This window comes from Choloepus didactylus, chromosome X, assembly GCF_015220235.1.
Source record: "Choloepus didactylus isolate mChoDid1 chromosome X, mChoDid1.pri, whole genome shotgun sequence".
NCBI lineage: Eukaryota > Metazoa > Chordata > Mammalia > Pilosa > Megalonychidae > Choloepus > Choloepus didactylus.
Genome location: NC_051334.1, coordinates 70,344,500 through 70,365,424, shown reverse-complemented (window position 1 = coordinate 70,365,424; position 20,925 = coordinate 70,344,500). Strand labels below are relative to the sequence as shown.

The 20,925-nt window shown below is 38.7% G+C and overlaps 1 pseudogene; it reads left to right on the top strand.

The window, feature by feature from the left end:
• The first annotated feature begins 16,103 nt into the window (after positions 1 to 16,103).
• Positions 16,104 to 16,845, top strand: LOC119522192 (annotated as a pseudogene).
• Positions 16,846 to 20,925: the final 4,080 nt, after the last annotated feature.

The window sequence follows — 20,925 nt, the reverse complement described above, 5'->3', positions numbered from 1 at the left end:
CCTTTGAAATGTTTTCATCAAGAAAGGTTGTTGAATTTTGACAAATGCCTTCTCTGCATCAAATCCAAATGATCATGTGGTTTTTCTCCTTTGATTTACTGATGTGATGTATTACAATTATTGATTTTCTTGTGTTGAATCACCCCTGCATACCTGAATAAAATCCACTTGTCTTGGTGTATCATTCTTTTAATGTGCTGCTGGATTCAAATTGCAACTATTTTGCTGATGATATTTGAATCTATATTCATTAAAGAGATTGGTCTGTAATTTTTTTTTCCTGTAGTATCTTTGGGTTTGGTGTTAGGATGATATTGGCTTCATTGAGTGAGTTAGATAGCTTTCCCTCCTCTTCAATTTTTTTTAAGGTGTTTGAACAGGATTGGTACTAATTCGTGAATGTTTGGTAGAATTCACAAGTGACACCATCTGGTCCTGGGCTTTTCTTTTTTGTTTGTTTTCATGACTGATTCAATCTCTTTACTTGTGATTGATTTGTGGTGGTCTTCTGTTTCTTCTTAAGTCAATGTTGGTTTTTCAAGTTTTTCTAGGAAGTTGTCCATTTCATTTAAGTTGTGTAGTTTGTCAGCATATATTTGCTAATAATGTCCTCTCATCTCCTTTATCTCTTGGTGTCAGTGGTTATGTCCCCTTTCCCATTTCTGATTTTATTTATTTGCATCCTCTCTCTTTGTCACCCTAGCTAAGGGTCAATCAATTTTATTGATTTTTGCAAAGAAACAACTTCTGGTTTTGTTGATTCTGCTATTGCTATCATGAGCTCAATTTCATTTATTTCTGCTCTAATCTTTGTTATTTCTTTTCTTCTGTTTGCTTTGGGGTTAGTTTGCTGTTCTTTCTCTATTTCCTCCAGGTTATCAGTTAAGACCTCTCTTTTTGCTTTTTCTTCTTTGTTAGTATAGGCTTTTAGGGCAATAACTTTCTCTCTCAGTATTTCCTTTGCTACATCCCATAAATTTTGTTATGTTCTGTTCTCATTTTCATTTGTCTCAAGATATTTACTTATTTCTCTTGTAATTTGTTCCTTGGCCCACTGTTTGTTTACGAGTGTGTTGTTTAGCTTCCATATATTTGTGAATTTTCTAGCCTTCCACCTGTTATTGATTTCCAACTCCTTTCTTTTATGATCTGAGAACATGTTTTGTCTAATTTTTATTTTTTAAAATTTATTGAGACTTGTTTGTGTCCCAACATGTGGTCTATCCTTGAGAATAATCCATGAGCACTTGAGAAAAATGTGTAATCATATGTTTGAGGTTCAATGGCCTGGAAATGTTTTTACATCTAGTTCACTTATTGCACTATGTTTCCTTTTTGTTTCCTTTTTGTTCCTCTGTCTAGATGCTCTGTATATTGTTGAGAGTGGTATATCAAAGTCTCCAACTATTATTGTGAAGTTGTTTACTTTTCCCTTCAGTGTTGTCAGTGTTTGCCTCAGTGCATAAATATTTACAATTTTTATATCTTCTTGATAAATTCTCCCTTTTACAAACATATAATGTCCTTCTTTGCCTCTTTTAATTGCTTTACATTTGAAGCCCAATTTGTCTGATATTAGAGTGTCTGCTCTTTTCTGGTTGTTGTTTGTATGAAATATCTTTTTCCAGCCTTTCACTTTCTACTTATTTTTGTTCTTGTTCTAAAATTTGTCTCCAGTAGACAACATGTAGATAGGTGCTATTTTTTAGTCCATTCTGCTAGTCCATGTCTTTTGATTTGGGAATGTAATCCATTAATGATTAATGAAGTTACAACAAAGGCAGTATCTTTTTCTACCATTTTGTCTTTTGGGTTTTATACATCAAGTTTTTTTCCACTCTTTTTACCATTACTGATTGTGATGGTTAGTTTCACGTGTCAACTTGGCCAGGTGATGGTGCCCAGTTGTCCAGTCAAGCAAGCACTGGCCTAAACATTACTGTAAGGACATTTGTGGCTGGTTAGTAAACCAGAAGTCTGGTTTATTAAGTCATCAGACAATTGGTTGCATCTGTGGCTGATTACATAAAGGAAGGGAGTTTCTTCCATAATGATAGAATTCAGTCAGCTGGATTTAATCCAACCAGATAAAGAGTTCTAAGGGAGAGGAGAGAGAACATTCACCTCTTCCTCAGACAGCCAGCCTCTCCTGGGGAATTCACTGAAGACTCTCATAAGAGTGCCAGCTTACAGGCCACCCTACAGAATTCTCTTCTTCAGCTAGCCAGCCATTCCTGAGGAGTTCATCAAAGACCTTCATCAGAGTTGTGGCCTGCTTTACAGAATTTGGACTTGTACATCCCCACAGTTGTGTGATATACTTTTTTAAAATCTCATATTTACAGATATATCCTGTTGGTTTTGTTTCCCTAGAGAACCCTAATAGAGCTTTGTACTGGGTGTGGATCTTGAGTAACAGAATCTAAAAAAATGGGTTTTTACAATTGGATTCCTACTCTGGTTAGATTCAAAGGCACTAATGTCTTTATTTCCAATAATCAAGGTGGGACTAACAGTCCATGCTGTAAGCTGGCAATACAGGTATGTAAAATATCACCATTTGATTCTGCTAATAATACATTTATACAACATAACGCTCTGGGTGACAGTGTTTTTGACACCTTATCAGAGTTTTGTGGAGTTAAAATTTGTAATGATGTTGTTCTGGTTTCTCCTAGATATACTGGACACAGTTATAAAAGAAAGGGATGAATTAAAGGCCTCAAATCTCCTACTTAAATGTCATATATAAGAAGTAAATGTTTCTATTTGTGCCCTGAAAGAAAATCTTATTTCTTGTGACTCTAGACTTGAGATACCTGAAAACCAGACCAAGAGTTTCATGCAAGAAGGAGATTTACAATGTAAACTAAAATTTCAACCTTGCAGGGTGTGTGCTGTTAAAGTAAAAGCACTGGTTGAAAAAGAATAGGATCTTGAAAATTGAGATGGGGTTATATGTGTTGATAATGATGGCAGTGGGGACATTGGAACCCTGGGTACTGCTGAGTCTTTGCTAGATATACTTGTAATGGTTTGCCCTGAGGAAATGGACCCCCACCTCCAGACTGCCCTGAGGAAAGTGCCACCCAATCTCCAGTGTTTCCTGAGGAGACAGCTCCCTGAACTCCAGCCTGCCATGAGTAAACAGCTTCCCAAACTCAAGGCTGCTCTGAGGAGCCTGCCATCCAACTACCAACTAAAGAGATTAACCTTTCAGTGCCTGCTAAACCTAAAATCACTTCCCCTGGGGAAACAGCCTTCAGTCCTCTGTCTGGGGAGATTAATCCTGTTTCACCAGAAGAAACTTCAGTGGAATGCCCTGAGGTAATTGGCTTGAAGGATACTTCTAATTCTTTTCATGACCCACCCCTGCCACCACTCTATTCTTCAAGACATATAACTAGGCTAAAGACACAACAGGCCCCAAAATGTGAGGTACAAGTGTGACCCATGAGGAAGTATGCTATTCTCCAAAAGAACTGCATGAGTTTTCCAATTTATTTAGAAATAAATCAGGGAATGGATATTAATAGTGTGGGATAATGGTGGAAGGAAAATAAAGTTGGATCAGACTGAATTAATTGAGATGGGCCCACTAAGCAGTTTCTGCATTCAGTGTTGTAGCTCAAGGGTTAGAAAGGGTGTTAAAAGTTTGCTTGGGGGGTTAGCTGAAACATGGATCAAGAGGTGGCTGACCTTAACTGAGGTTGAAATGCCAGAATTGCCCTGGTATAATGTGATGGGGTGTATCCAAAGGCTTAGAGAGATTAGAAGGTTAGAGTGGATTTATCATGGAAGACATGCTCACACAAACCAAGAATGTCCAGAGTACACACCTTTTACCATGACTATGAGGAATAAATTTGTGAGACTAGCTCTGCATAATTGGAATAGACATACTCAGCAATTGGCAGAATCCCCACAGTGGTTCCCTGACTCATTAAGTAGGGATACTATGATAGAAAACACCAAGTTGAAGCCACTAGAACTCCTCTGCCTAGTAAAATAGTAAGTCAGAAGCACTACCAGATTCTTGGAGGGATTGCAGAGATTAATGCTACTCTTAAGGACTTGAAGGATGCAGGGGTAGTGATCCCCACTACATCCCCATTCAACTTTTCTATTTGGCCTATGCAGAAAACAGATGGGTCTTGGAGGATGACAGTGGATTATCATAAGTTTAACCAGGTGGTGACTATAATTGCAGCTGCTGTTCCAGATGTCATATCATTGCTTGAGCAAATCAATACATCCCCTGGTACCTGGTATGCAGCCATGATCTGGCAAATGCTTTTTCTCAATAGCTGTAGGTAAGGACCACCAGAAACACTTTGTATTCACCTGGCACAGCCAAAAGTGTACCTTCACTGTTCTACTTCAGGGGTATATCAACTCTCCAGCCCTATGTCATAATTGTGTCTGCAGGGAACTTGATTGTTTCTCCCTCCCACAAGACATCACAGGGGTCGACTGTGATGATATCATGTTGACTGGGCCTAGTGAGTGAGAAGTAGCAAGTACTCTAGACTTATTGGTAAGGCATTTGTTTGTCAGAGGATGGGAGATAAATCCAGCAAAAATACAGGGAATTTCCACCTCAGTAAAATTTGTAAGTGACCAGTGGTTTGGAGCATGTCATGATATCCCTTCTAAGGTGAAGGATAAGCTTGCATCTGACCCTCCTATGACAGAAAAAGAATCACAATGCCTAGTTGGCCTCTTTGGATTTGGAGGACAATATACCCCTTACTTGGGTGTGGTACCCTGGCCCATTTACCAAGTGACCAGAGAAGCTTCTAGTTTTGAGTGGGGACTGGAACAAGATGAGGCTCTGTAACTGGTCCAGGCTACTGTGCAAGCTGCTCTGCCACTTGGACCATATGTTCCAGCTGATCCAATAGTGTTGGAATTCTAGTGGCAAATATGTATGCTGTTTGGAGCCTTTGGCAGTCTCCTATAGGAGAATCACAGCACAGGCCCTTAGGATTTGGAGTAAGGCCTTACCATCTGCCCATAACTACTCTCCTCTTGAGAAACAGCTTTTGACCTGCTACTGAGCCTTAGTAGAGACAGAAGGCTTAACCATGGGCCACCAAGTTACCATGAGACCTGAGTTGCCTATAATGAGCTGGGTTTTGTCTGACCCACCAAGCCATAAAGTAGGGTGTATACAGCAGCACTCCATCATAAAATGGAAATGGTGTATACAAGATAACGTTCAAGTGGGTCCTGAATGCACAAGTAAGTTACATGGGGAAGAGACCCAAATACACATGGCCCCCACTCCTGCCACATTACCTTCTCTTTCCCAGCCCAAAGCCATAGCCTCTTGGTGAGTTCCTTACAATTATTTGACTGAGGAAGAGAGAACTTGGGCCTGGTTATAGATGGTTCTGCATGATATGCATGCACCACCCAAAAGTGGACAGCTGCAGCACTGCAGCTTCTTTCTGGGATATCCCTGAAGGACAGTTGTGAGAAAAAATCCTCCCAGTGTGTGGAACTTTAAGCAGTGCACCTGGTTGTTCATTTTTCTTGGAAGGAGAACTGGCCAGAGTTGTGTTTGTATACTCTTTCATGGGCTGCTGCTAATGGTTTGGCTGGATTGTCAGGAACTTGTAAGGAGCATGATTGAGAATTGGTGACAGATGTCTGGGGAAAGGGTATGTGGATAGACCTTTCTGTGTGGGCAAAAAAAGAGGATATTCATGTCATGTGTGAATGCTCAACATAGGATGAATTCATCAGAGGAAGGCTTTAATAAACAAGTGGATAAGATGATCCATTCTGTGGATACCAGTCAGCCTCATTCCCCAGCCACTCTTGTCATTTCCCAATGGACTCATGTACAAAGTGGTCATGGTGGTAGGGATGGAGATTATGCATCATCTCAGCAACATGGACTTCCACTCACCACAGCCCTGTTGGGTGCCCAATCTGCCAGAAGCAGAGACCCACACTCAGTCTCCCATATGGCACCATTCTGTGAGGTGATCAGCTGGCTACCTGGTGGCAGGTTTATTACATTGGACCACTTCCATCCTGGAAGGGGCAGTGATTTTTTTAACTGGAATAGACACATATTCCAGATATGTGTTTGCCTTTCAGTTTTTTTGCTTCTACCAAAACTACCATCCATGGACTTATGGAATGCCTTTTCCACTGTCATGGTATTTCACACAGCATTGCTTCTGATCAAGTAACCCACTTCACAGCAAATGAAGTGCAGGAATGGGCACATGTTCATGGAATTCTCTGGTCTTACCATGTTTTCCATCATCCAGAGGCAGCTTCTTTGATAGAACAGGGGAATGACCTTTTGAAGACTCAATTATGGCACTAACTAGTGATCCACTAGGAAAATTTTTGCTTCCCGTCCATGAAACACCTTAGATTCTGCTGGTCTACAAGTCTTAGTTCCACAATGATCAGTGCTCCCACCAGGATATATAGCAATAATTCCACTGAATTGGAAGTTAAGATTGCCACCTGGCCACTTTGGGCTTCTCATGCCTCTGAATCAACAGGCAAGGAAGGGGATTACTGTACTGGCTGGGGTGATTCATGCTGTCAAGGGAAAATAGGACTGCAACTACACAATGGAGGTAAAGAAGAGATTTTCTGGAACATAGGAGATCCCCTAGGGCATCTCTTACTACTACCATGCCCTGTGATTAAAGTTAATGGAGAACTGAAACAACCCAATCCAGGCATGACTACCAATGGCCCAGAAACCTCAGGAATGAAGGTTTGGGTCACCCCACCAGGCAAAGAACCATAGCTCGCTGTAGTGCTTGCTGAAGGTAAAGGGAACATGGAATGGATAGTGGAAGAAGGTAGTGATAAATATGAACTAAAACCACATGACCAGTTACAGAAACAAGGACTGTTGTGTATTTAATTATAGGGTATCAAGTTTAAGAGTGAATGTTACCCAAGGACTTGCACCCTCTTCTGGAGAGGTTTAGTGTGTTTCTGTTTGTATGCAGGACAGCTGAATATTATTAGGTGAAACAGATGTCTGTTATCTTGTTCTATTTAGAGATTAATTATAATTTAAGGTGATATGTATAGCTGGCAATTTGACAAGGGGTGGACTGTGATAGTTAGTTTCATGTTTCAGCTTGGCCAGGTGATGGTGCCCAGTTGTCTAATCAAACAGGAACTGGCCTAACCATTACTTCAAGGGCATTTGTGGCTGGTTGGTAAACCAGAAGGCTGGCTTATTATATCATCAGTCAATTGATTGCATATGTTGCTGATTACATCAATGAATGGAGTGTCTTCCACAATGAGAGCATTCAGTTAGCTGGATTTAATCCAATCAGTTGAAGACTTTAAGGGAGAAGTGAGAGAACTTTCACTTCTTCTCAGCCAGACAGCCTGTCCTGGAGAATTCAGTGAAGACTTTCATTGGAGTGCCAGTTCACAGCCTACCCTGTGGAATTTTTTTTCAGCCAGCCAGCTAGCCTCTCCTGGGGAGTTCATTGAAGTCCTTCATCAAAGCTTTGCCTGCCCTATGGAATTTGGACTTCTATGTTCTCACAGTTATGTGAGACACTGTTATAAAGTCTCATATTTGCAGATATTTCTTATTGATTCTGTTTCACTAAAGAACCCTAATACACTGATAATCTTCATTTCTACACTCTTCTCCAAACCTCTCTCTCTTGTCTTTTCCTATCTCCCTGTAGTGCTCCCTTTAGATTTTCTTATAGAGCTGTTCTCTAGTTCACAAACTCTCTCAGTTTCCGTTTGTATGAAAATATTTTAAACTCCTCTTTATTTTTGAAGGAGATTTTTGCCAGATATAGAATTCTTGGTGGGAAGTTTTTCTTTTTCAGTATCTTAAATATGTCATACCTCTGCCTTCTTGCCTCCATGGTTTCTGCTGAGAAATACACACATAGTCTTATCAAGTTTCCCTTATATGTGATGGATCACTTTTATCTTGCATCTTTAAGAATTTTCTCTTTTTTTTTTTGACATTTGACAATCTGATTAGTAAGTGTCTTGGAATTGGTCTATTTGGATCTATTCTGTTTTGGGGTATGCTGCACTTTATGGATCTGTAATTTTATGTCTTTTATAATAGCTGGGAAATTTTCAGTCATTATTTCCTCTATTATTCTTTCTGCCCATTTTCCCTTCTCTTCTCCTTCTGGGACACCCTTAACACATATATTCATGGATTTCATGTTGTCATTCAGTTCTCTGAGACCCTGTTAATATTTTTCTATCCTTTTCTCTTTATGTTGTTTTGTGTGTAGTATTTCAGATGTTGCATCCTCTAGTTCTCTAATCCTTTCTTCTGTCTGTTCAAGTCTGCTGTCGCATGTCTCCTTTGTGTTTTTCATCTCTCCTATTGTGCCTTTCTTTCCCATAAAGTTTTTAATGCAATTTTATTGAGATATAATCACATAACACACAATCATTCAAAGTGTACAGTTGTTCACAGTATTATCACATAATGTGCTTTCATCACCACAATCAAACTTTGAATATTTTCATTACTCTAAAAAATAAAATAAAAATTAAAATAAAAAAGAACATCCAGAACATCCCATTCTCCTCCTCCCTCCATTGTTCATTTACTTTTTATTACAGTTTAATGAGATATCTTCACACACCCTACAGTCATCCACAGTGTACAATGAATTATTCACAGCAGCGTCATTCAGTTGTGCGTTCATCACCAGAATCAATTTTTAAACCTTTTCCTTACTCCAAAATAAAAACAAAAGCAAAAAAGAACACCTAAATCTTTTCATCCCCTCCATTCCACTCTGTTCTTCATCTAATTTTTGTCCCCACTTTTCCACTCATCTGACCGTACACTGGATAAAGGGAGTGCAAGCCACAAGGTTTTCACAGTCACATAGTCACACTATGCAAGCTACATAAGTTATACAATCATCTTCAAGAATCAAGGTCACTCTTTCCCATAAGCTTTGCCATCTGTTTTTTCAATCTTTTAAGTGTCTTCTTTATATCCTTCATCTCTTTTGCCACAGTCTCCTTCAACTAGATTTGATTTAGAAGATTTGTTTGAACATCTTTAATTATTTGTTTCAACTCCTGTATCTTATTTTGAGTGTTAGTCTTTTCCTTTAACTGAGACATGTATTTGTGATTCCTGGTATGACTTGTGTATTTTTGCTGGTGTCTAGGCATCTGATTTCCTTGATTTGTTTATTCTGGAGGTCATTTTCTTTCCCCTAGTGTTTTCTTGTTGGCTGGCTTTGCTCTCTTTCTGTTCTTTGACATTCAGTTCAATGTATTCTATATTTCTAGCATAGCTTATGTTTAACTGATTGGAATTTTCTGCTCTTGTTTTTCTGGTTCTTTCCCTGTCTATATGGAAATTGTTTTTGAGGAGGATCTCTCCAGATAGGATCAACCTCAATCAGATTTTCCCAGAAAAGACAGTCCCAGGACTCAGGAAGAAGGTGTAATCAGTATCAAGTTTCCCTGGGGATGAGACCCAGCAGGATGCCAGTGTTTCCTGTGAAGCCTCTTGATTATGTGCCTTTTCTATCTTGCCCAGGAGGTGGTGCTTGTGAGCCTGTAGCTCCTCCCCAACAGCCTAAAGTGGTATGGTGACTTTAATTTTCAGCAGGCCCTGTCCCTGACAGTGGCATGGTTGGAAGAGAGTGTGAGACAAAGGGCAGGCTTAATCTGTTTCTTTTTCCAGCCCCTGGGGTCTGAATTCTCCAAATGAAAGTCTCCACTTATGCTAGATCCTGCCCTCACCTTTCTTGGGGAACTTATACCCTTCAGGGAATGATCTGTTTCACCTGATGTTACATTGTTTCTCAGATATTCCTTACCTCAACCATTGCCTGGGAAATTGCTGAAAACTCAGAAGGTCTGCTGCTTTTCTTATGGTAAAGAGTTAAAAAAAAATCATTTTTAGAGCCTGTCCCCAGCCTCATGGTTCGCCAAACAAGAGCTGGAGTGGTACCCAATTCTATGTGCCCCTTTTCTTGGGACACAGCCCTTTTCTAGTATTCTGTATTCATCCAACTCCAAACACCTCTGTTTTTTTTTCCCAACAGTCCCATCTACTCTCTGCCACAGAGACCCCATGGTTCCTATTGTGCTTTCTCTAGGTTTATCTGTGCTAGGAGCTTGTATTCAGCATTCAGAATTTGTTAATTAAATCTGCAATTGGAGCTTGGTTGAGCTACCTTCCCTTGCTCTTAGTAGAGACTGCATCTTTTTTCCACAGTGATGTGACTCCAAAACAGCCTACTATGCTAATGGAAGAGGGGTGCCAGTCTCCACACATTTGAAGACATTACTTACAGTTCTGCACTGTGATCTCAGCCCTTCCACCCATTCCAGACTGGTGTACTATGTGTGCCTGTTCACAGAGGTCCCCCAAAGAGTTGTTCCAGACAGTTCTTGGCTATTTACTAGCTGCCCCAGAGACTGAACAAAAGTCCACTTCTCCCTATGCTACCATCTTGCCCTGCCTCTTTCTTACTTCAGTATTTCCAAATAAAATCATTGGTGGCAGCCCCCCTTACCTTTGCTCATACAATATGATCAAGCTCATACAATAGTTTTCATAGCTCATACAATAGTTGTGTAAGGCACTAATTCCTGTGTTAAAACTATTAACATCAGAAATCCATAGAAGGGCTTCTGTTTCTTGACCAAACCTGAATTTGTACACCCAGTCACCTCCAATCACATTTCTCTATTTAATGCCATAATAGTATTTACTTATTACTAATTGGTATTTCCTTGTTTATTTTCTACATCTCTTACCAGAATTGAAATTCCAAGAAAATAAGGGCATTGTTTGTTTTGTTCAGTACAAAATGCCAGATGCTAGACAGAGCCCAAAACATTTCTGGAGAAGTGTTACAAAATTATAAAATAAGTCGTAGGTAAACACAGAAAATCATTTCTTACATTTGTACAATACATTAGGTTTGACTTTGTTCTTTTCAAAGAGCTTTCCTTCAAATATCTGATTTTATCCACACAATAGTCCAGTGAGGTAGGTGGGGATTCTTTTCCTCATTTGGTATGTAGAAAAAGTAAAGCTTTGTGTGTTTACTTTATACAATTTGCACGTTACCAGCAAGTGAATGTCAGAGTTGGAAACTGAACACAGACCTCCTGACTCCTATCTAGTCTTCCTTCTCCATCTATAAAGAAATCCCAACTATAGTGGAAGGAATAAAGCTAAGATTCTTCAGTGGATTGGAGAGCAAGGTAAGTCACTAGAGTTTGGAAAACTTGTTGGTAGCTTCTGTGTCCCATGTTGACTTAAAAACAGGATCATGATGTGGCCTCTCTCTCTAAGCCAACTGTGTGGGTAAACTCACTGCTCTCCCCTCTACATGGGACATGACTCCCAGGGGTGTAAATCTCTTGGAAACATGGGACATGACTCCTGGGGATGAACCTGGAACTGGCATTGTGGGATTGAGAAAGGTTCTTGATCAATAGGGGGAAGAGAAATGAAACAAAATAAAGTTTCAGTGGCTGAGAGTTTTCAAATAGAGTGAAGAGGTCATTCTGGAGTTTATTCTTATGTGTTATATAGATATCCCTTTTTAGTTTTTAATGTATTGGAGTAGCTAGAAGAAAATACCTGAAACTGCTGAACTGCAACCCACTAGCCTTGATTTTTGAAGATGATTGTATAACTATGTAGCTTACACGGTGTGACTGTGCGATTGTGAAAACCTTGTGGTTCACTCTCCTTTTATCCAATATATAGACACCTGAGTAGAAAAATGGGAACAAAAAGTAAGTGAATAATAGGGGTTATGGGAGATGGGATGTTTTGAATGTTCTTCTTTGCTTTTATTTGTAAATAAAAGTTTTTATTTTTTAAATTTATTTTATTCATTTTTTGGAGTAAGGAAAATGTTCAAAAATTGATTTTGGTGATGAATGCACAACTATATGATGGTACCATGAACAATTGTACACTGTGGATGATTGTAGGGTATGTGAATATATCTCAATAAAACTGAATTAAAAATAAAAAAATAAAAATTCTTACAGAACAGTAAGGAAAAGACAAACTACAAAAATGAAAAAATAATTAGCAGGTGATATGAGGTAAGTGTTTCACAGAAAAATAAATGAAAATTGATTATAAACACATGGAAAAAAACAGGATCATGAGATTTCAACAGGTCCACCCTAAGGCAAAATATTAAGTGGGCAGGGAAGATTTGTCTTCCTTCCAGATTTCTTGACCCCAGCATCTTGGACTAACACTGACTGCCTATCTTCTCAGAGCTATCCAGGGCTTCCTTCCTCATTTGTACTTTCCCAAACTCACCTTCATCTTTCCATAAGTGCCCCTCTTCCATTCTTTCAAGACATAGCTGATAGCTCAAATTTTTTGTTCTGCTGTTATGCAAAGAGCTTTCAAGCCCAACATATTACCACTCAAATGTAACATGTTGGTATTTTAATCTAGAGATAATATCTTAGCTCAAAAAATAAGCCAAATTGTGACTTATCAGGAATTGTTCAAAGCCAGTGGACAAGAGCTTGATGTGTGAGGTCTTATTTTATTTTGTTGTTTTTGATTATGGCTTTTCCAGAATCCTGAGAGTTGCTTAGAGATGACATGCAGGCAGAACCCTTGGTAAAGAGATCAAACTTGGGCCAGAGTGACTTTGGTTTCACCTATCACCCCAAATTTTCTCAGATTAAGAAGTCAATTGCTCACACTTATTGAACATCAATTATGTGCCATATTGGTCCTTTGTCTAAAGCCTTTCACATACATCATTGTGACAAATTCTGCAAGTTGCCTACCTTCTGTCCATTCTTGCCTTATTCCTTACAGAATCATAATTTTGCTTGGGGCAGCAATGCATCCAGGTAAAACGCTCCCCTTCCCAGTTTCCCCACAACTAGGAATGGCCATATTGCCCAGTTGTCGACAATGAAACGTTATCAAAAGTTCTCTGAAGCCTTCCAGGAAAGACTTTTCCTTCATTAAAAGGGACAGACTCAGTTGGCAAAAACACCCCTTGTCTCTTGCCCTTTTTCTTTTCCTGCCTAGAATATGACGTCATTTTGAGAGCACAAGAAATAAAGATACATGCTAAGGATGGTGGAGCCAAAAAGCCCAAGAATTCTGGATCCTTAATGACTTTGTGGAACCACTGTCCCATGCCTTCATAGCCTACTGCTGGAATTTTTGTTCTTGCCACTTAGATTGAATTTTTCTTACATGAAGTCAGCACAATTCTAACTGATAAAATCATCATATTTAATCTTAATATCAATACTGTGAGGTAGGCTTGATTTGTCTAAGTCACACACCTTGTAAGTGGCAGATCTTGAATTCAAATCTTGATCTGACTCCAGTGCCTGTATTATTTCTTCTATGCCATTATGTGCCAAGTTGATTACAGGAAAGCCTATTTCTTGAAGCGATAGAGATTGTGTGTTGGGGTGGGGGGGAGGAAAGACAGAGGACAAAATAAAATTTTGAGAGAAGATGAAGGATCACTTAGAGGGTACTGGGAAAATAAGCTATGTATATAGGAAGAGACCAGGAAACCTTCTTGCCTTCTAGGAGCTTCTGGTCTGAGATCAGTTCCACTAACCATTTCTCTCCATTCCCACCACATTGTTAGAATCACCTGTTGCCATTTTGGTGTATCAGCCATCAATTTATTTATTGAACATTCACCAGATAACTTCTTTGGATCAGGAACATCAAAAAAAGAAGAATCTTGGAGAACTGAGTCCGGTACCACCACCAACTTACTGCGTGAGTTCTAGGTCTCAGACTCCTCATCTATGTAAGTTGGACATTAGATTAGATGCACTGTAAGGGAACCTCTAACCCTGACAGACTAACTTTCTTTGAATTGACTTAAGTTTGCTGCAAAGGTATTTTATGGTCAGATCATAATAGACATTGAATAGTTTTTGAGATACCTGGATTTTCCTGGTAGACAATAAAAAACTATGGAACAGCGTGTGAATATATCTCAACAAAACTGCTTTAAAAAAGAAACTATGGAAGCTTTTTTTAGGATGTGCTGGTGTAATGCTACTGAGTTAAAACTATAGATTTCTTGTTTTCTAGTTGGACAAGTTCCTTAACCCCTCTAATGACTCACTTTCTATAAGATAGGAACAGCAATTGTAATTATGGCATAGAGTTCTTAGTAGGATAAATGAAATTATGAAAGTAAAAAGCCCATCGCTTTGATAACCAGAATATATAAAGGGATCCTACAACTCAACAACAGAAAGACAAACAATGCAATTTAAAAATGGGCAAAAGACATGGCTAGACACTTTTCCAAAGAGGAAATACAAATGACTCAAAAACAAATGAAAAGATGCTCAACTTCACTGGTTGTTAGGGAAATGCAAATCAAAACTGCAATGAGATATCATCTCACATCTATTAGAATGGCTGCTATTAAACAAACAGAAAACTACAAGTGTTGGAGAGGACATGGAGAAATTGGAACACATTCACTGTTGGTGGGAATGTAAAATAGTGCAGCTGCTATGGAGTACAGTTTGGCAGTTCTTCAGGAAGCTAAGTAGAGAGGTGCCTTATGACCCAGCAATCCCCCTATTCAGGATATTCCCAGAAGATCTGAAAGCAGGTATGTGAACAGACATTTGCACACCAATGTTCATAGAGGCACTATCCACAATTGTTAAAAGATGGAAACAACCCAAGTGTCCATCAAGAGGTGAATGGATAAGCAAAATATGGTATATATGTATGATGGAATATTATCCAGCAATAAGAAGGAATGACGTCCTGAAACATGTGACAACATGAATGAACCTTGAGGACATTATGTGAAGTGAAATAAATCAGACACAAAAGGATAAATATTGTACGATCTCAGTGCTATGAACTAATTATAAAAACCCATAGACATAAAATATAGAATATAGGTTACCAGGATACAGAATGAGGCTCTAAAGAATGGGAAGCGGTTGCTTAATATGTGCAGAATGTTTAACTACTTTGAACTTAAACATTTGGAAATGGACAGAGGTGACTGTAGCACATTCTTGTGAGAATAATTAACAGTGCTGAATGGTGTGTGAATGTGGTGGAAGGCAGACGTTTAGAGTCATGTATGTCACCAGAAGGAAAGGTGGAGGTTAAAACATGGGAATGTATAACACAGTGAATATTGTGGTGGACAATGTTTGTAATTAACTGTACAAATATAAAAAAGTTCTTTCATGAACTAGATCACATATATGACACTATTATAAGGAGTTAATAATAGAGGGTATAAGGGAAAAATGTACCTATTGCTAACTATGGTCTATAGTTAACAGTAATATTTTAATACTCTTTCATCAACAGTAACAAATGTACCATACCAATACTATGGGTCAGTAGTAGGTAGGGATAATGGGTATGGGGGGATTTGGGTTTACTTTTTAATTTTTATTTCTTTTCTGGAGTGATGAAATGTTCTAAAAATGATCATGAGGAAGTATGCACAACTATATGATACTGTGAACCAGTGATTGCATACTTCAGATGGGTTGTATGCTGTGGAATATACCTCAATAAAATTGCATCTTTAAAAAGCCTATAGCACAGAGCCTGGAAAATAGAGAGTTATCAGTCCATTGCAATCGTGATTATTACTGCTATTATTTTGCTGCCTTCTGCCATCTAACTTTCTCTCTATTTTCCATTCAGGTTATTGGACTTCCCTTCTTACTTCTCAGCTTTTTTCTACAAAGGAAACAGCCTCCCTTGTTTAAAACAGAAAGGGAGGGGGCAGATGTGGGAGAGGGAGCCCTTATTCAGATTAGAGAAACGTCCCACCCCTCAGCTCCCAGTCTTGCAGAAAATAATGATGGGGACCCAAACCCGGCGGGGGTTGAGGGAGTGGGCAGGCTTGGGAGAGCTGGATGTTGCTGAACAAGGCGGCCCTCCCTCCTCTGGGCTGCTCTCACTGCCCACTGGCAGCGGCAACAGCAACTTTCCTCAAGATAGCGTTTGGCACAAGTTCATTTTCTTCTTAACTGTTAACTTTCATTGTGTTTCCTCCCCCTTTGATCTCCTCCCACTGGCTGCTTTTCTGTAATCCTTTATCACACAAAAAATGAATCTAACAACCAGCATCAAAATAACTAAGCTAAACCCCCAGTTAATGTATACACCTTTTGGAGGGTATGTCATTGATGCCAGGACAATAGCAGAATGTCTACATTCCTTCTGTAAAATGTATACTGTACATTACCTATAGACTAGAAAGCATTGTCCTATCTGTGATGTCCAAGTTCATAAAACCATACCACTCCTAAATATAAGGTCAGATAAAACTCTGATGTATCAAATACAAATTAGTTCCAGGTATTTTCAAAAATGAAAGGAAGAGAAGGGATTTTTATGCAGCAATTCTTTCAGTTAATGCTGCCAATGGCTCTAATGAAAATAGAGAAGTTGCAGATAGATGAAGATAAGAGAATTATAACTGATTATGAGATAATGAGCTTAGCCACTGGATTTTTTGACCAGAACATATTAGATCAGAAATTAAACTAAGAGAAATCTAAGGTGGAGGTAAATGATAAAATATATTTATGATGCCCAGCAGAAATGACTGCTGCACCTAAAGAAGTTTATCAGAAGTAAAATGAACATACCTAATAGTTTCCAGGTTGATATCGTATATGAAGGGGAATATTTAAAGGATGACTATACACTAATGTATACTACCTACATTTATATCTGGAGAAGTAATGGACTTCTTCCTTTTAAATATAGAATTAGATCTACTTGGTAAAAGTATGAAGACTGGTCACCAGAGAGATGGTACGCCATTACAACTTTATAGATGCTAATACATTTAATTATGGTTCAATTTGCTTTCTTTTGTAGTGACATTAAGTTTGACTATAAAAGGTGAACTAAATGTGACATTCATATGCATGTTAATTGAAAAGAAAGATTGTTCCTAGAAAACTTTGTGTCTGTGGCAGACAATATTTTTTTCTGTATGAAATTATTTCTTTAACCGTTGTTTGGATTTGTAAGTATACTGTAGTGGGTATGATCATTGGGACATGGGTTGTTAATCTTAACTAACATCTACATTACGTTTTCCTTGATTGTTCTTGTTATTATGGTGTTTTGTGAACTTGTAGAAAACTTGTGAATTTGTTTTGAAATTCAACAAAATAAAAAGAATGATGCATTCTATGTAGCTATGTAACTGGAAATTAACAATTTCTTGAATACTTAACCATTTTGATTTGTACATTTCATTTTTACTTTTGGGTTGCTGCACAGAACCCATAGAAAAAGTAAACTTCAGATTGACAAATTGTATGTCTAAAAGTAGGTACTACTGTTTATTTTACTGACTTGTTTAAATGATTCTCTTTTGTAAGTATAAGATGGCATTATGCTTGTATACTGCCATATTGGTACAGGATACAGTATCGTATGATATATTTATAAGTACAATAAGAAAAATATTTATTCCTGAACTTAGAAATCGTTGTTCAAATTCTCCAAACTGGTTTGACTTTTTCAGATCCCCTGTGTTTGAGTCAGAGAATATTTTAAATGTGCATATCTAAATCTAAATTCTGTTCCATTAGAAGCAGTTGGCAAATCATTATGACGTTGACTTTTTTCCAGAAATATATTTTATGTTTAAATTTGTTTCTGGAAAAAAAAAACTTTAACCAAGGAATATGGTAATGTTGTATTCACTTTCTAAATTTTGCCCATTGTTTATGATGGAATTAATGTGTTTTGAAAATGCATGTTGATCACTGTAATTCTAAAATGAATTTTAAGTAAAAATTTAAAATAAACCAGTAAATTTCTGTTTTTCATTTTAATATATGGCATTGCAATACCATGTGATTTGAGAGATACTTTTACAGTTTTAAACAATGGAATGTACCTTCTCTGTAATGATTGAAAATAGAGGCAATTTATTGTGCGCTTCTGCAAGTATTGATTTTTCAATAGAATGAGCATGTTGAATTTAAAATATGAATAACCTCAACAATATTCAGGTTATGTTTTGCTTTGGTCAAACTTTGTGTGGGTTCATCACTCATCAATTATTTGTGAGAGTGTTTGTTGTATATAAATAATTTTTCATGTTTGCATGGGGAAATTGTAGCAAACATTTGATTGTCCCCAGTCAGCAAAAGAAGCACAATTTTATTGCTTTGTCTTGCTTATTGTCATTAAATTGTTACATTTATATATTAGAAAAAAAAACAGAACAGGGAACATCCTAGATTTTGCCAGAGTTCCAAAAGACGGGTGTAGGAGGGAAGGTACAGCTTGTATCAGAGAGCCATATTTTACCTCCTGGGTTTCACTTTCCTTTGAAGGCTTTGATTCTCACCGCCACCCCTTGTAAGGGAACAGCCTTCCTGATTTAATCAGAACATAGAAATTCCCAGGTTTGGACAAAGAAGAGCTTGAGAAAGAAGGCCTGCAGGGGGAACGGCAGCTGCACATAGCTTACCCTCTGAGGATCACTGCTTCCTCAGTGAACTCCACTGCCCCAGTACTCTTTTAGCTCTGGCTAAAGAAGGTATGCAAACTCTATTAATTTGGGATTGTAGTTGGCCATAAGTAATTAAAGCACACACAAACAAACAAGCCCAGACATTTAAGCAAGTAGGGGGTTTATTTTTCTCATATAACAAGAAATCCAGAGTCAGGGAATCCAGGACCTACTGGGGATCCAGGCCCTTCTAACTTTTTATACTCAATCATTCTTAGCTGGGGTATTTTTATCCTCATGGTTACAAGTTAGTTCCTGCAGCTCCAGGCCTCATTTCTTCATTCCAAAAGAAAGAAGAGAATGGGAAAAAGGGAAAAGGTATGTGCCAACTGAGTCCACCCCCTTTAAAAAACTTTCCTAGAATGTCCATACAGTGACATCTGCTTACATCTCATTGGTCAGAACTGGGTCATTTGGCTACCCTTCTGCAAGGCAAGGGAGGATGGGAGGTGTGGTTTTATTTCAGCTGGGAACACTTCTGTCCCAAACAAAATTGGAGTTCTTTTAGACAGGAAAAAGAGGAGAATGGATATTGGGTAAGGATAAGCAATGTCTGCTTTATACATTTTCTGCTTGAAAGTGGCTACTGTTTTAAAAAATTATTAAATACTAAAAAAGAGCAAAGATGAAAAGAGTGACAAAAAAGAAAATCTTATCAATGTGGTCAAATTTCCAAAGAAGTGTTCTGTGGCCAGAAGATAAGTACCCACATGTCCCACCACTGAAATGATGGCACCACCTCTCAGAAAACCGTATCTCTGTCTTCCCAGCTTCCTTCAAAATCTCAAGTACCACCTCCCATGGACCCTATAAGCTCTTCACAAATCAAGGCCACAGAAAAAGTTTGCCTAGGGCCCAGTCTTCTCAGGGGCAGTTCCCAGTCTGCTTCATTCATAGCCCATCGGCAAGGCTTGAATAACAAGGGAGTCAGCAATGACCACAAGAAAGTGGAAATTAGAGGTATTTCTTCCATTTTGGGGGGACCCTGCATAAGCCTCCTGGATTTGTGCCATCCTGGGAAGTGACAGTAATGGCTAATACAGAGATGAAAAAGTAGACTTGATTTTGTGCCTGAGAGTCATATCTACTGCAAATGCTTCCCCCATTGCAATGGCTCCTTGCTTTTCCTCCACATGGCCCTTTGATTTTGACCTCTCCAACATGCTTTTTGCCGTGCTTACATTCTACATTCCTACTACCTCATCATCAACCCTACATGCAAGTCAAGGTGTTTTCCACTGACCTATAAAAGAGGCAATACCATTATTGACTAAGAGCTCCAGCTCTGAAGTCCAACTGCCTGGGTACAAATACTACTGCCCTATTTTCTAGTTAATAGACTTGTCAAGTTGTTTATCCTCTCTTTGTCTCACTTACCCATCTTTAAATGGATTAATAATATTACCTTCCTTATAGGGTTTTTGTCAGGAGTAAATGAGTAACTAGCACATAGTAAGCTCTCAGTATATGTTAACTAGGAGCACCCTTCCCAACTCCTCTGTTGGCAAGCTACCATTTGTCCTTTGAGCCATTCAAATTTTTCCTTCTCTGTGGAGCATTGCTTGAGTCCCCTAAGCAAAATTAGATTCATTTTGCTCACTCAGCACTTTGCAACTAGCCCTGATCTGACACTGATCACCAACTATTATAATGTTGTCTGCATCAGTTGCTCTCACTAATATGGGAACTCCTTAAGGGCAAGGGTCTGTATTTTAGTTCTTTATCACCAGCGTTTTGCACAGGACCCCCAGTAGACACTCTGTGGCTATTGGGAATGAATGAGGAATGAATGAATAATAAATGCAGCAATGGGAGTCATCATATTCTCCCTCTGTTCCAGACTTTCCAAGGACAGAACTGATAAGTCCTGCCACATTCACATCATTTTTGCAGCATTTAATGTAGCCCCCCTTTAATTGTGACCTAAAATGTATCCTGAGGCCTCTTATTTTATTTATGACAACCTATTGTGCTAGAATGTCTGGACTAGCTGTCAGCTGAGGGGTTGGTGATGAGGGCAGGCACTGGGGAGAACAGGATCTGGAGCAGAAGAGGGCTAATTCACCAAGATGTCCAGGGATGACACATCCTAGTCCATTCTTTTTCCAAGTGTCATGTTCTTAGAGATGTTTCTTGGCATGAGGCAGAGCTTTCAGGACTTTCAGAAGCTCCTGCCTATGGAAAGGATGGGACAACTGTTCCTTATTTTGGAGAAAGAGGCAGGGAACTCAGCCAGAACAGTTACAAAAGGATACCAGAGGCTGATAATGCTATCAGATAACCAAGGTCCCTAGAAGAATCAGTGTGACTGGTGAGTGCTTTGAATCAGACTGAAGGAAGGGGTAGTCTCCCCTCTCTAATAGTTACCCTTGTATCCAAAATTTGG